This window comes from Sylvia atricapilla, chromosome 6 (genome assembly GCF_009819655.1).
Source record: "Sylvia atricapilla isolate bSylAtr1 chromosome 6, bSylAtr1.pri, whole genome shotgun sequence".
Lineage (NCBI taxonomy): Eukaryota > Metazoa > Chordata > Aves > Passeriformes > Sylviidae > Sylvia > Sylvia atricapilla.
Window position 1 is genome coordinate 50,878,823 of NC_089145.1, and position 11,164 is coordinate 50,889,986.

An 11,164-nucleotide genomic window follows, 5' to 3' on the forward strand; every position below is an offset into this window, starting at 1 on the left:
CTTAAATCTTCACAACTCCGTTTTTTCCCTTCCACTCCAGTTCTTGATGAAGCCAGATTACACTGCCTCTACATAATACATGAACATTTACATACACCTTGGTAGTGCTTGGGAAAAGCATGTTAAATATTTATATAATATTCTTTGGGTTTTTTACTGTCTTCACAGCTCTTTCTCAACATCTTCTGCCCTTTGTGTCCCTTGAAAGAAAAGTTGGCTGGTTTAGTAGACAGATACTTGCCAGAGATTCTCTGGGATGTGTGGAGAAGAGTCATTGTTGCAGTGACTGTTCAGGGTGCAGCGTCTGCTCATTTACAGCACTTGGAGCCTGGGAAGAGTTCCAGGTTCTCCATTAGACTGGGTGCTCCTTGATACTTGGCTGATTTGTCTCAGGAAGTGGTTTTAAAGTGCTTAGCGCAGGATAGCAGGTAATTCAGAGAAAACAACAGAAAATGTTGCTATTTGTCCCTCACCAGAGCTTATGCACTTCAAGGACGTGGAGGATCCTCACTGTGACAGTGTGGGGGCCCAGTGAGCATCGTCAAATGGCAGAAGACTTAAACCTGGGGAGCTCTTCAGTTTCCCCCCCGCCCCCCGGCATTTCAAATGCCTGTTAGGCTGAGGCTACTTTGAAATTGTATCTGCTTGGTATTTGGACCATATGTTCTCTGTAAAATGGACCAAAACCCTGTAATAGGTAGTGTTTTCAAATCTATTTTAAAGGCAGTAGAAATTGTGTCATCTTGCTCACTGCGAAAAACATCAGTTTTGTTTCCCCTTTTAAAGTCCCTGTTTGGCATTTTTTCTTCCTACTGTCCTTGGGTTTCTTTTTCTCTCTTTTATTTGCCAACTGTTCTCTTTCCTAGTCCCAGTTTGTAATTTGTGTTCTGGCCCTGCTGTCTTTTGGCACCCATTACATGATACCAAAAAATAGTGCAAAACCTTTATTTGTTTATTTCTGTCTCAGTTCCATTAGTTAACTTGTGATACCTTTCACAGGAGTGCTCCTTCACAGTATTGACTCACCTTTTACTATAATATCAAGGCTTTTCTGTCAAGGCAATTTGCACCTAGATCTGAGGCAGGTGATCTTTCTCAACAGAGCTTCAGACAAAAGTAGAGAATAGCAGAATTCTGTAACAGAATTCAGTTTCAATTCTTCTCATTCGTTTCAAGTCCTGGCCTCTTGTGATAAACTCCCAGTGTGGAAAGGTTAGCAATCTAATTGTGTCATGTCTTTTATTAGTGGAGAAGTTGTCACTGGTGTTGTGCATATCAGGTGAACCTGAATATCTGTTTCCTTTTTCTTGCACTGGAATCAGTTTCACTGTAAATCCACAAGCTTCTACCTCTTGGGAATAGCCTCAGCTACCTATTTTTAAAAATGGATTATCTCTATAAGGCTGTGCATTTAGGGATATTCAGACAGAAGTGGAAATCCTTGCAGCGTATGAATTAAACAGCATGGCTTGTTTAAACATAGTTTTCAAGTTAAAACAACAAGTTCCTAGGTTTTAGAGCTGCATTCTTTTTTTCTATTTTTAAGATGAAGTAAGAAGGCCAAGATATTTTTATATCTGTTTTAGTTGCTGTACAGAGAGATCTGCCTTTTGCAATCTGCTCTCAGACCACCATAGCTTTTCAGTCACTGGAGTGGAGGAAACAATGCCCATGTCACAGCCAGTCCTGGGAAAGTCTTCCCTTGCTGCCTGTGGGTGGGTGTCATCCTCAGGAGGGCTGCTCCTGGGCTTTGTGGCTGGCAAAACCTCCCTGCAGACACACAATCTGTGTGTGCTCTTGCTCCCCCAGCCTGTGGCAGGAGTAAGAGCTGTTCAAATGATCAGTGGGGTAAGTCAGGGACTGAAAACCACCCAGCCCCTTGCTCCCTTGTCTCAAGGTTTTATTAACCTTCAGGTGGGAGCCACGTAAAGTAAAATGGTTATTAAAATGCTTTGTTGAGCACTCATATCAATATAGGGACAAGCTGCACAAGCCTGAGATCTCCAGCCTTTCAACAGGGAGTACATAAACCTTTCCTAAATTCCAGTCTTAAAGACAGGAATGGGGGGTTTCAGAGGTGACTCCCTTTATTCTGCAGTGTGCTTGTGCTACTCAAAATTATTAACCTTTGGTTTACTAATCATATACTAAAGTGTAGCAGCAATCTCTGTTGCACTTGATAAAAGGTTTGACTCTGCAGTGCCTGCAATAAGAAGATTTACAATTCAAGTAATTGGTAAAAGTTCATCTCTAATTTTGGTGCAGATAACCATTTTTACTCTGCGATTTATTTCATTTCTACTTTTGCTTTCATGATTGATAGAGAATCACAGGAACAAGAGAAACAATCCAAGCAGAACTAATCCAACTGTATCTTTGAAAACTTTTGTCATTAATTATATGCATTTTAAACATCAAAGCTATTTTTAAAATTGCTTTAATTTTCCTTGAAAATCTGTTTTTTCCTGACTACACTGTTCTACTCTGGAATGATAGCAGAAACATGGATATATTGGAGTCCCAGATTTACCTTGCTAATTCTTTGTTTGTTCAGTTGTCAGTTGTAGTAGTATTTTTCTCACAATCATCCTTTCTGTCCTCTAGCATCAAGTTAAAAACCTTATATGCTAAAATATGCTTTGAGCAAGTACACTTCTCCAGCATTTCATCTGTTTAACCTCATCACTTCCAAAGTGCCTTTCTGATCTTGCTGGTGGGCTGTGCTGGACTGTGTTACACTAACTCATGCACCCACATTGTCACAAAGACTAGCTGGTAAGCATTCTACTCATGGACAACGGGGAAGACAAAGAATGCTCAGCTTTTGTCCTGTGTGGCTGTCATTGCTGATTGTGTGAAACTTGCTGGGAGTTTCTCGCACTTCCAAAGCCAGCAAGTGGGCTCAAAGAAATGGGGCAGTGAAGTTAAACCTAAGGAAAATCAGAAAGCTTTTTGGAAATAGGAATGTGTGTGGGGTGAGTGTTGGTCAGACTTTGCTCTTCCCCATTTTGGGGACACTGTACTGATGCGCTGATTTGTCACCACCTTGGTCACCTGGCCTTTCCAGTTCTCAATTTATAGCACCTTTTTAGCCCAGGTGTGTTGTCTTTCCAGTTACTATTTCAAAGAGAGAAAACTGTACCTATTAATTTCTAAATGCTTTGAAAATATGTAACTGCTTCTGTCTGGCTCCTGTTCTGTGCCCAGTCGTGGCACAGACAAGCACCAGGCACCTCCACCCTGGCGTTCCCAGAGAGCAGCAGCTGCCAGGTGTGCTCTTCTGGATGTGGCCCTAAAGCACTGCAGGAGCACACAGCAAAGCTCCTGAAGGCAGGAGGGAGAGGACTTTGGCCTTTCTAAATATGCCTTCACTTAGAAAACTTCTTTGGAGGGACTGAGTGTAAAAACCTATTTTAGACATTAAGGGGTTGATGAAATATGTCATTGCTGTTCTGAATTCTTTTCCTTTGTGTCCTTACATGAGACAGGGATCTCTGTAGGAGAGATGACCCTTGTCTGCTTCATCCAGGTATAAATCTCTACAGCCTGCTCTCCCTATCCTCACTGGGAGCAGCAGGACTGGCTCTTGGCTCCCTCTCTGCCTCTAGAATTGCCTCCCCAAGGATGTGACACTCTTCAATATGGAACTACTGAAGGCACCCTGTCTATCTGGCTTGAAAAAAAATTAATCAATAGACAATTAAATAAGGTAACTTCTTGGCTATTACCACAGTGACATGGCTTTAAGGGCAGGCAGGGTTAGTGTTTTTCTGTTTGTTTCTGTAGTTGAGCCCCTTCCTCTGGGAGGACAGTAAAGCTGGAAGTCCCTCTGGTGGGTGCAGCTGAGGAATAGATGTGATCAGCGTGTGGGCCCCTGGGCTGGCTCCCAAAGAGAAAAATGGACCTGCTTACCAATTTTTAAGTGGTTGCTTTTCCTACACACAAGCATGCACATGCTCACAGTTACAGGTGCATCTTGCACCTGTGGCAGAGTTTGGAGAGGCAGTTCCTGTACAAGTTCACTTTAGCTCCTGTAAAGCTGTCTCCTCTATAAACAGGCTTTGGGGGTTTTTTGACAGATAGTTGGTTGTGCCAGAAAAGGAAATTCTGGCTCCAATTTTCATTTCCAGTGCACGTCAGATATATATCAAACTACGAGTCTGAGACATTGTTATTATTAGTGCAGGCTTTCCTAAGATTGTTGTTTTCCAAACAGCACCAACTACTAATGTAGGACTGGAGGGGGCAACAGAGGCCATAAAACATGCCAAGTTGCTTTCCTTTTGACTGTCTTGCAAAAATAGCTCTATTGGAAGTAAAACAGCAGTCTTCTGACTGAAAAAGGATTTTTAAGGGTCCCTTCAGAAATGGGTTTTTGTCTTTTTCATTTTAATACTGCAGTCTTTTAGGATAACTAACTCCTGTGAGCTGGAACGAGAACCCTGCAACCTTCAGGGCAGGTCCTGTGGCCAAAGGACCCAGCAAGTGCCTTCATTGACACAGGACCCACTATTTTAGCTCTTAGGCTAAAATCACTTCTTCCCAGACGTGTCCTGCAGGAATAAGTCCTGCTTTTTTGATGATCCCATTGCCCCACTTGTGCAGGGGTTGCCCAGGGTGGTGGCCAGCCTGCAGGACACCCTGTTTTGAGGACAGGGGCTCCTGGCCACCACCCTGCCTCACCTCACAGGGGTGCAGGGGCTGGCAGCAACACAGGGAGCAGTAAATCACATTACATTGGTTTGGAAGCAGTTGTTTCATGGTGTGTGCTGAGTCAGCCACACTGCATCTGAGAGATTAAAAACAAAAAGTAAAAGAAGTAGGCACAAGCTCCTCTGGCTTATGAAAAGCACCCAAGAGGGCCACCAGCACATGCAAACAAACCTTTGTACAGCTTCCATCTTGTGCTCGTCAGAGAGTTCTGGCATGTTCTTCATTATTTGTTTTAGGTTAGAGGCTTCACATCGAGGACCACCTACTGCAAGGCTGAGTTTCAGCAACAGCAAGGGTTAATCAAAACATGTTTTGGATGCCAGGTTATCCTGTAATTTCTTCTCATGCCTGACCCAAAACAAGCAGCTGCTGTTGAACGGGAGACCTGTCCCTGTGTTTGCTTTACTCCTGTTACATCTGGTTAGTGTGAGGCTACAGGGCGAGCCAGACCAGCACCCACTGTGCTCATGGCCTTTATTTTTGGGGTTGTTTTTTCACTGCAGAGGAGGCAGTGCAAGTGAGGAGGTGATGTGAGCCCATTTCAGAAATAGATAGCAGTTAGGTGGGTTGGATTATGTCTATTTAGACCCTGCACTATTGTTTCCCTCACTGTTTTAATCAAAACAAATGCTGAAGTAGGGTGGCAGTTCCCAGCTGGGTCTCACCCACATGGGAAGTAGTTTTCCCATCCTGGCCACAGAGCACCAAACTTGCCCTAAGAAGCACAATAGGAAAGAGCACGGGAGGTTCTGTTCCCAGCAGAGATGCCTTTGCTGTGAGCAGTAGCCTGATGTATTATGTTAATGATGTCTCTTGTTACATTACAGTCTGAAAAGTAGAGACTGGGTGATAGTAGAGAAAGGAAAGTTAAAATATACTACATGTTTATGTGGATGTTTCTTGTTTAGAAATAATGTAGACTTTGCTCATTGTAGCTTACAAATGCACTATGAGAATTTGTAAATTGGTGTCCAACAGTAGCCTAGAATTGTAGTTCCCAGCCTTGCCAGAAGGGCCAGAGGAAAGGACCACAGATCCTATAGGTCACAACTGAGAACACTCAAAACAACTCTTATAGCCAACATACCTCAGAGCATATCAGCCTCACCCTGTATTTCTTATCTAGGATTCTTATCAGGCCTTGATTCCCTCTCTGTAGAGGAGTTGAATGAGAAGTGATGCTATTGCACAACTATTTCCTTTCCTGGCCCCAAAATGGACTTAAGTTGTAATTCTTGGCCATTATCACCACCAAACATTCAGTGCTGTGTATAGTGGGTTGCAGTTTTTGAATCATTCTCTTGCCATAGGCCCAAATTAGGCCAATGTTAACACAGGGCTTAGGCACACGAAGGAGGGACTGTCCCATCAGTCTGGCTGTGCTTGTGAGACAGCTCTGTCAGGATCCAGCCTTCACAGACATTTCTAAATAGGATTTTCACTGGGGGTGATATTCTGTGATATTGGCGATTCAGCCTTAGCTACATTTTACTTCCCACTATGCTGATCCTGATGCTCTTCTCATGTTCTGATGCTTCAGCCTTCTCTCTGTGCAAAACCCACTGTGGCTCACTGACAAGGGCTGCCTCCATCCTGCTCTCTGCCCTCAATTTCCCATTTCACTGGGACGTGCTGAACAATGCTCTCCAACGGCTTTTGTGTCCTGATTCCTAGAAGAAAGCATCCTCCTGAGAGCAGCTCACTGGGCCTGAGACGCTCAGGCACAGCGACAGCTGCAGCCTACATGAAGCAGGGGTGGTATAAATAGATTGCAAGAAGAGGGGCAGGAAAAATTACATGGTATGGCACTATGGCCAGAGCTGCAGTATTCAGGTTCAGCCTGATTTTGCAATAAGCTTTGCTTGAGCCAGCATCAGAGTTATACTGGGGGAGACAGAGCTAAATTTTTCAGTTTTTCTCATTTGGTAAAATTCATGTTTTTAAGTGGTTCGCAGAAATTTTACTGTGGTACCAGTAACTGTGAGTGTTTGAGCTTTATCTTAGAGACTGACTTAGAAAAAGAAAAAAGCCTGTGTATTCTGCAAGTCAGAACCCTGGGCTTGCCCCGCTTCACTCATTAGGCTCTGGCAAGAGCCTTACTCCATATGCCATGTAGCTTTTGGGAATCCTTCCTCTTTGCAGGACAGCTTCAGCAGGGGGGTGTTTTCTCCCCAGCTCCCCTCCTTACTCTCCTGATGGAGTGTCTTTGTGCTGAGTGAGTTTTAAGTCCAAACTCTCCCAGCCCAGATGAGACAAGACAAGACCTGAACTATCTTATCGACTGGGTGGAGGCTGTAATTTCTGGGCCGTTGTAGCTTAGCTGGCATGACCTGGGCACGTTTGCACTCCAAGCCTGAGGGGACTGCAGCAAAATAGTGCTGAAGTTTTTGGGGCAGGAACCAAGTGTCTCACAGACCCAACCTGAGCATCTCCAGCTGTATGTGGTCCTTGGTTTACAGGACACACAAACTCCCCTACTGACCAGGAGATGCTCAGTGATTTTTAACGTTTCAAGCCTGATAAGGCCCTGGAAGTGAGGCTGCCCTCGTGAATAGTCACCTACATTTATTGGGTTTTCCTAGTGGATTCAGCTGAGTGCCACTGATGCCTGCAGATTACCATCCAGGAGAGATGAAAATTTGTTAACTAAACCCTACACCTTGGGCAGGGAGTGGAAGTGGCACTGAATTTCATCGTTTGCAGAAAACAAATCCACAGGCTGACAGACTTTAGAGGTTTCATAAGTTGATATTTGGATGTAAACAATAGTAACCTCCAGCCATGACCTCAGCATGGAAATAGCAGCAAGTGCTTGGCTGAGGCCTCCCTTGTGCCCCCAAAGGGAAGTACCTGCCAGGCTGAGCCACCTCGCTCACCACTACCAGCTCACTGCTCCACAGCCAGAGGCAGACAAGCTGGTGCAACACACTGGAAGCCACAGCTGGTGATGACTTGTGCCTGTCACTGCTCTGCACTGATCACTGTGTCACAGAGACATGCAGCTTTTGCAGCCAGAATTACACTGAGGCCATCCCTTAGCAACAAAGCTCTCACAGTGCTGCTGACTGAAGTGTGCAACTGCTGCAATGGCTGAAGATTGGCACCTTCTCTACCACCAGAACTGCAAAGTGCTGCAAAGCAGAGCTGTCCCACAGAGGGTACCTGCAGCAAGGCACTGCAGCAGGAATGCTGCTTAACGCGAGCTGACCCTGCTGCTGTGAAAGACTTTTCTGGATGTCACTCTGTACATAGACTTATCCGTGAATAATGTTCTACAAGACACACCTATGTCCTTCTTGGCTGGCATGGCTTGGCTGCTGGCTGACTGCTGCCTTGGAAATACAAGCTTGATAATCTTAAGAAGCATGATAAATAGCATCCTACAGAAACCAGTGTGACACAGCAAAGCCCATCCACCAACTAGACCTGAGGAATGAAATTCCCATGAATGAATCTAATCTCAGGTGAGAATAAGCAGCTCAGTATTGCCCAGGTCTTAGCTGAAAGCCCCAGCAATGCTGCAAACTGTGTGAAGGCCACGTTATGATGGTTCCAGTAACTGTCTTCTGATAGTTTCACATGTGCTCAAGTCTGGAGCAGCCTGAAGGAATACCACCACAATGACTCCAGTTATTACATGGCATGGCCATGGCCAGAGCTTCTGAGAGGAGCAGGACTGAGAAAGTCTTCACCCAGGAGATGCCACCAGCATCTAGACTCATATACTGACAACATACATGCTCCAAGTTGCTTAGCACTGTTTACTCCAATCACATGATGAAACACAAGGTAGGAAGCTTGAAGAAAATTTTTAAATTACAAATATGGTACTTCAACTACTATCAACTGTTCCTTGCACACACAAAAAGCTCTATTTTACTACTATTAGCAGAGCACTTAGGCCTTTATATGCTCAGTATTTATAGTTTTCATGCTTCTAACTAGAAGCTTCATAGGATAAGACAGAAGACTCTACCAAGCACCTTTGATATTTTTGTGTATCTGGGGACAACTACCTGAGGGAGCTAATGAACAGTATCCAGGCTAATATCCCCATGTGCTTGCTGCCTGTGGATAGAGGATTACCTGGAGTCACTGAACAAGGAATGTGCAGAAGTAAATTAAGCCACCTTGTAGAAAAAATGCTTAAATTTCATTACCCCTGTAGGGTGTAAGTATGCCACACCTGGTGCACTGTAAACTCTCCATCCAGCTTGGTAGTGAAAAGTGTCTCTGAGTGGAGATCAGAGCAATCAGCCTGCCCAATAAATGGAGTGAGATTCCATAGGCCTGCAAGGGAACTTCCCACTGGCACAGCATGTGCTGAGGTGCATCACCATCCCTGCCCAACATTTCAAACAGCTTTCTGCAATGACTGCCATTACAGGAGGCCCTCAACAGCATTTTGCCCTCTCTGCTGATAGCTGAGTATCCACAGCAGTGAAATGCAGAACATCTGCTGAAGGATGAAGCCCTCCTGCATAAATTAGAATCCACCTGGGATATGAGCTCAGACCGCTTGACTGGCTGAGACCAACTAAGGGACCAGCAGGAGTTCACAGGAGCATCCACACCTCACTTTGCAAGTCTATGGAAGGCTGAGGGAAGGCAGGAGGGAAGGCAGGAAGGCAGTGTAGTGGTTTTCATCACCCTAGGCTGGAAAGCAGTTCCTCCTGCACGTCATGGAAAGCCCACAGGTAATAGTGGGCATGCTGCTGGAAGCAGCCTCTCTGCATGTCCTCACCTGCAGATGCCACACTCTTCTGCGTTACTGGAGGATGGCAATAGCAGAAGAACAAGCCCCCCATACCCAAGGTCTGTGGGAGGAGCTGGGCAGCTCCTGGCCCCGCAGTGAGCAGCAGTAGCCCTTATCCCTTATGCACACAGTGAAGTGGTCCCAGGAGGATCGGCAGAGACACAGCCGAGTCTTTTCCGCCCTGTCCTCTCTTGGAGTTGGGAGTCTGCTGCTGGGAGAGACCTCGGGCTATTGCATCCCTTTTGTCCATTGTGGGGCAGCACCACCTTTTCCTTGCTGAAATAATGCAGCGGGGTCCTCTGAGCAACAAGCTCTGCAGACCTTTCAAGGGAAACAGTCCTTCCCACAGGTTTGCATCTTCCTTTGCCGAATCCATTGCTCAGGCTGTGGCTCAGATACGGCAGTGGCAGGTGAGTGCTGGCTCGGTGGGAATGCTCACTGCCAGGGAGAGCAGGGAGCTCACTGAATTTTAATCACGTTTTGGCTGCCAATGCCATGGCCACGAAAATACTTGTTTATGTGAAACAAAGCGTGTTACATATATATGGTCTCATCAGCAATTAGTACCTGAGTATTGCAGACAATAACCTCCTGGGTGAACATAACACAAATCTTTTGGTTATGATCTCCTGGAGTGCCTTTACATCTAGGATCCTGATATTCCCAAAGCTTGCAGGAGGGAAAGGCACCTCAGCCCAGCTCCTGATGTACTGGGGAGCTAACAAGCCTTTGGCAGTAAATGGAGCTGTGAGGAAGAGGGAGCTTGTGTGCACCAGGAATAGCTGTGTTTGGTGAGGGAGAGTTTTGTGTATTCATCATGAGCTACTCAGTGGGAGTCAGCAATCCACAGTGATTCACAGGAAAGTGAAACTGAGCTCTTTGTCTCTGTGCAATCAGTCGGAGAAAAGGGACACAAGACAGCCAAAAGCTGGGGTTAAATCGCTGTTCCCCTTCAAAGATGCCAGACCTCAGATGAAGGTGAAAGCTTCAGGATTGCTCTTTGAGGAGCTCAGACTGCAGCTCGTGGTTGGGTGAGGCCAAAGAACAGAGTGGCACTTCATGGGGTCAGGAAAGGATCTGGTCCTGGGCAAGGTTTTTACCTGGCTGCACAGGCAAAGGTTTTTTTACCCATAACACAGGCAAACCATCAGTGGCCAGACTCCTGCTGCCAAACCCTCACCAGATCGGAGGAGATCTTTGCCGAGCATACAGTGCAACCTCCTTCTAATGGGATAGTTTGGAAATGCAAAACATCTATACAGCTGTGGCCCAATTCAGTAATTTCTGAGAGCTACACAGTCTGTGACCCCATCTGCAAAACCACGTGTTGGGTCTCTGTCCTGCTCTCTGTGACTCTCTCTAACATTAGGAAGCTTTTTTTTCCCGACAAATGTTTAATGAGCCATCTAAAACCAGCCTCCCTTAATGACCCTGCCTGTTTAAGTATCTTTTGCAGCTGGTAATCTGTCACAAGAGATGCAGTACCTTTGGATTTTTCTACTGCAAGAACTGGCAACACACTCTGCTTCCTAAATCTTCTAAAAGAAGTTGCATGCATTCCAGATAACTTGCAGAAAAGCTAAAAATAGGAAAAGCTAACCTCTGAATTTAATTTTTCGCTTTTCGTTATTCTTCTTGGATGTGCTCCCTGTTTTCAGCAGTTGTACTTCCTGTTAGATCAGGCACTAGACAATA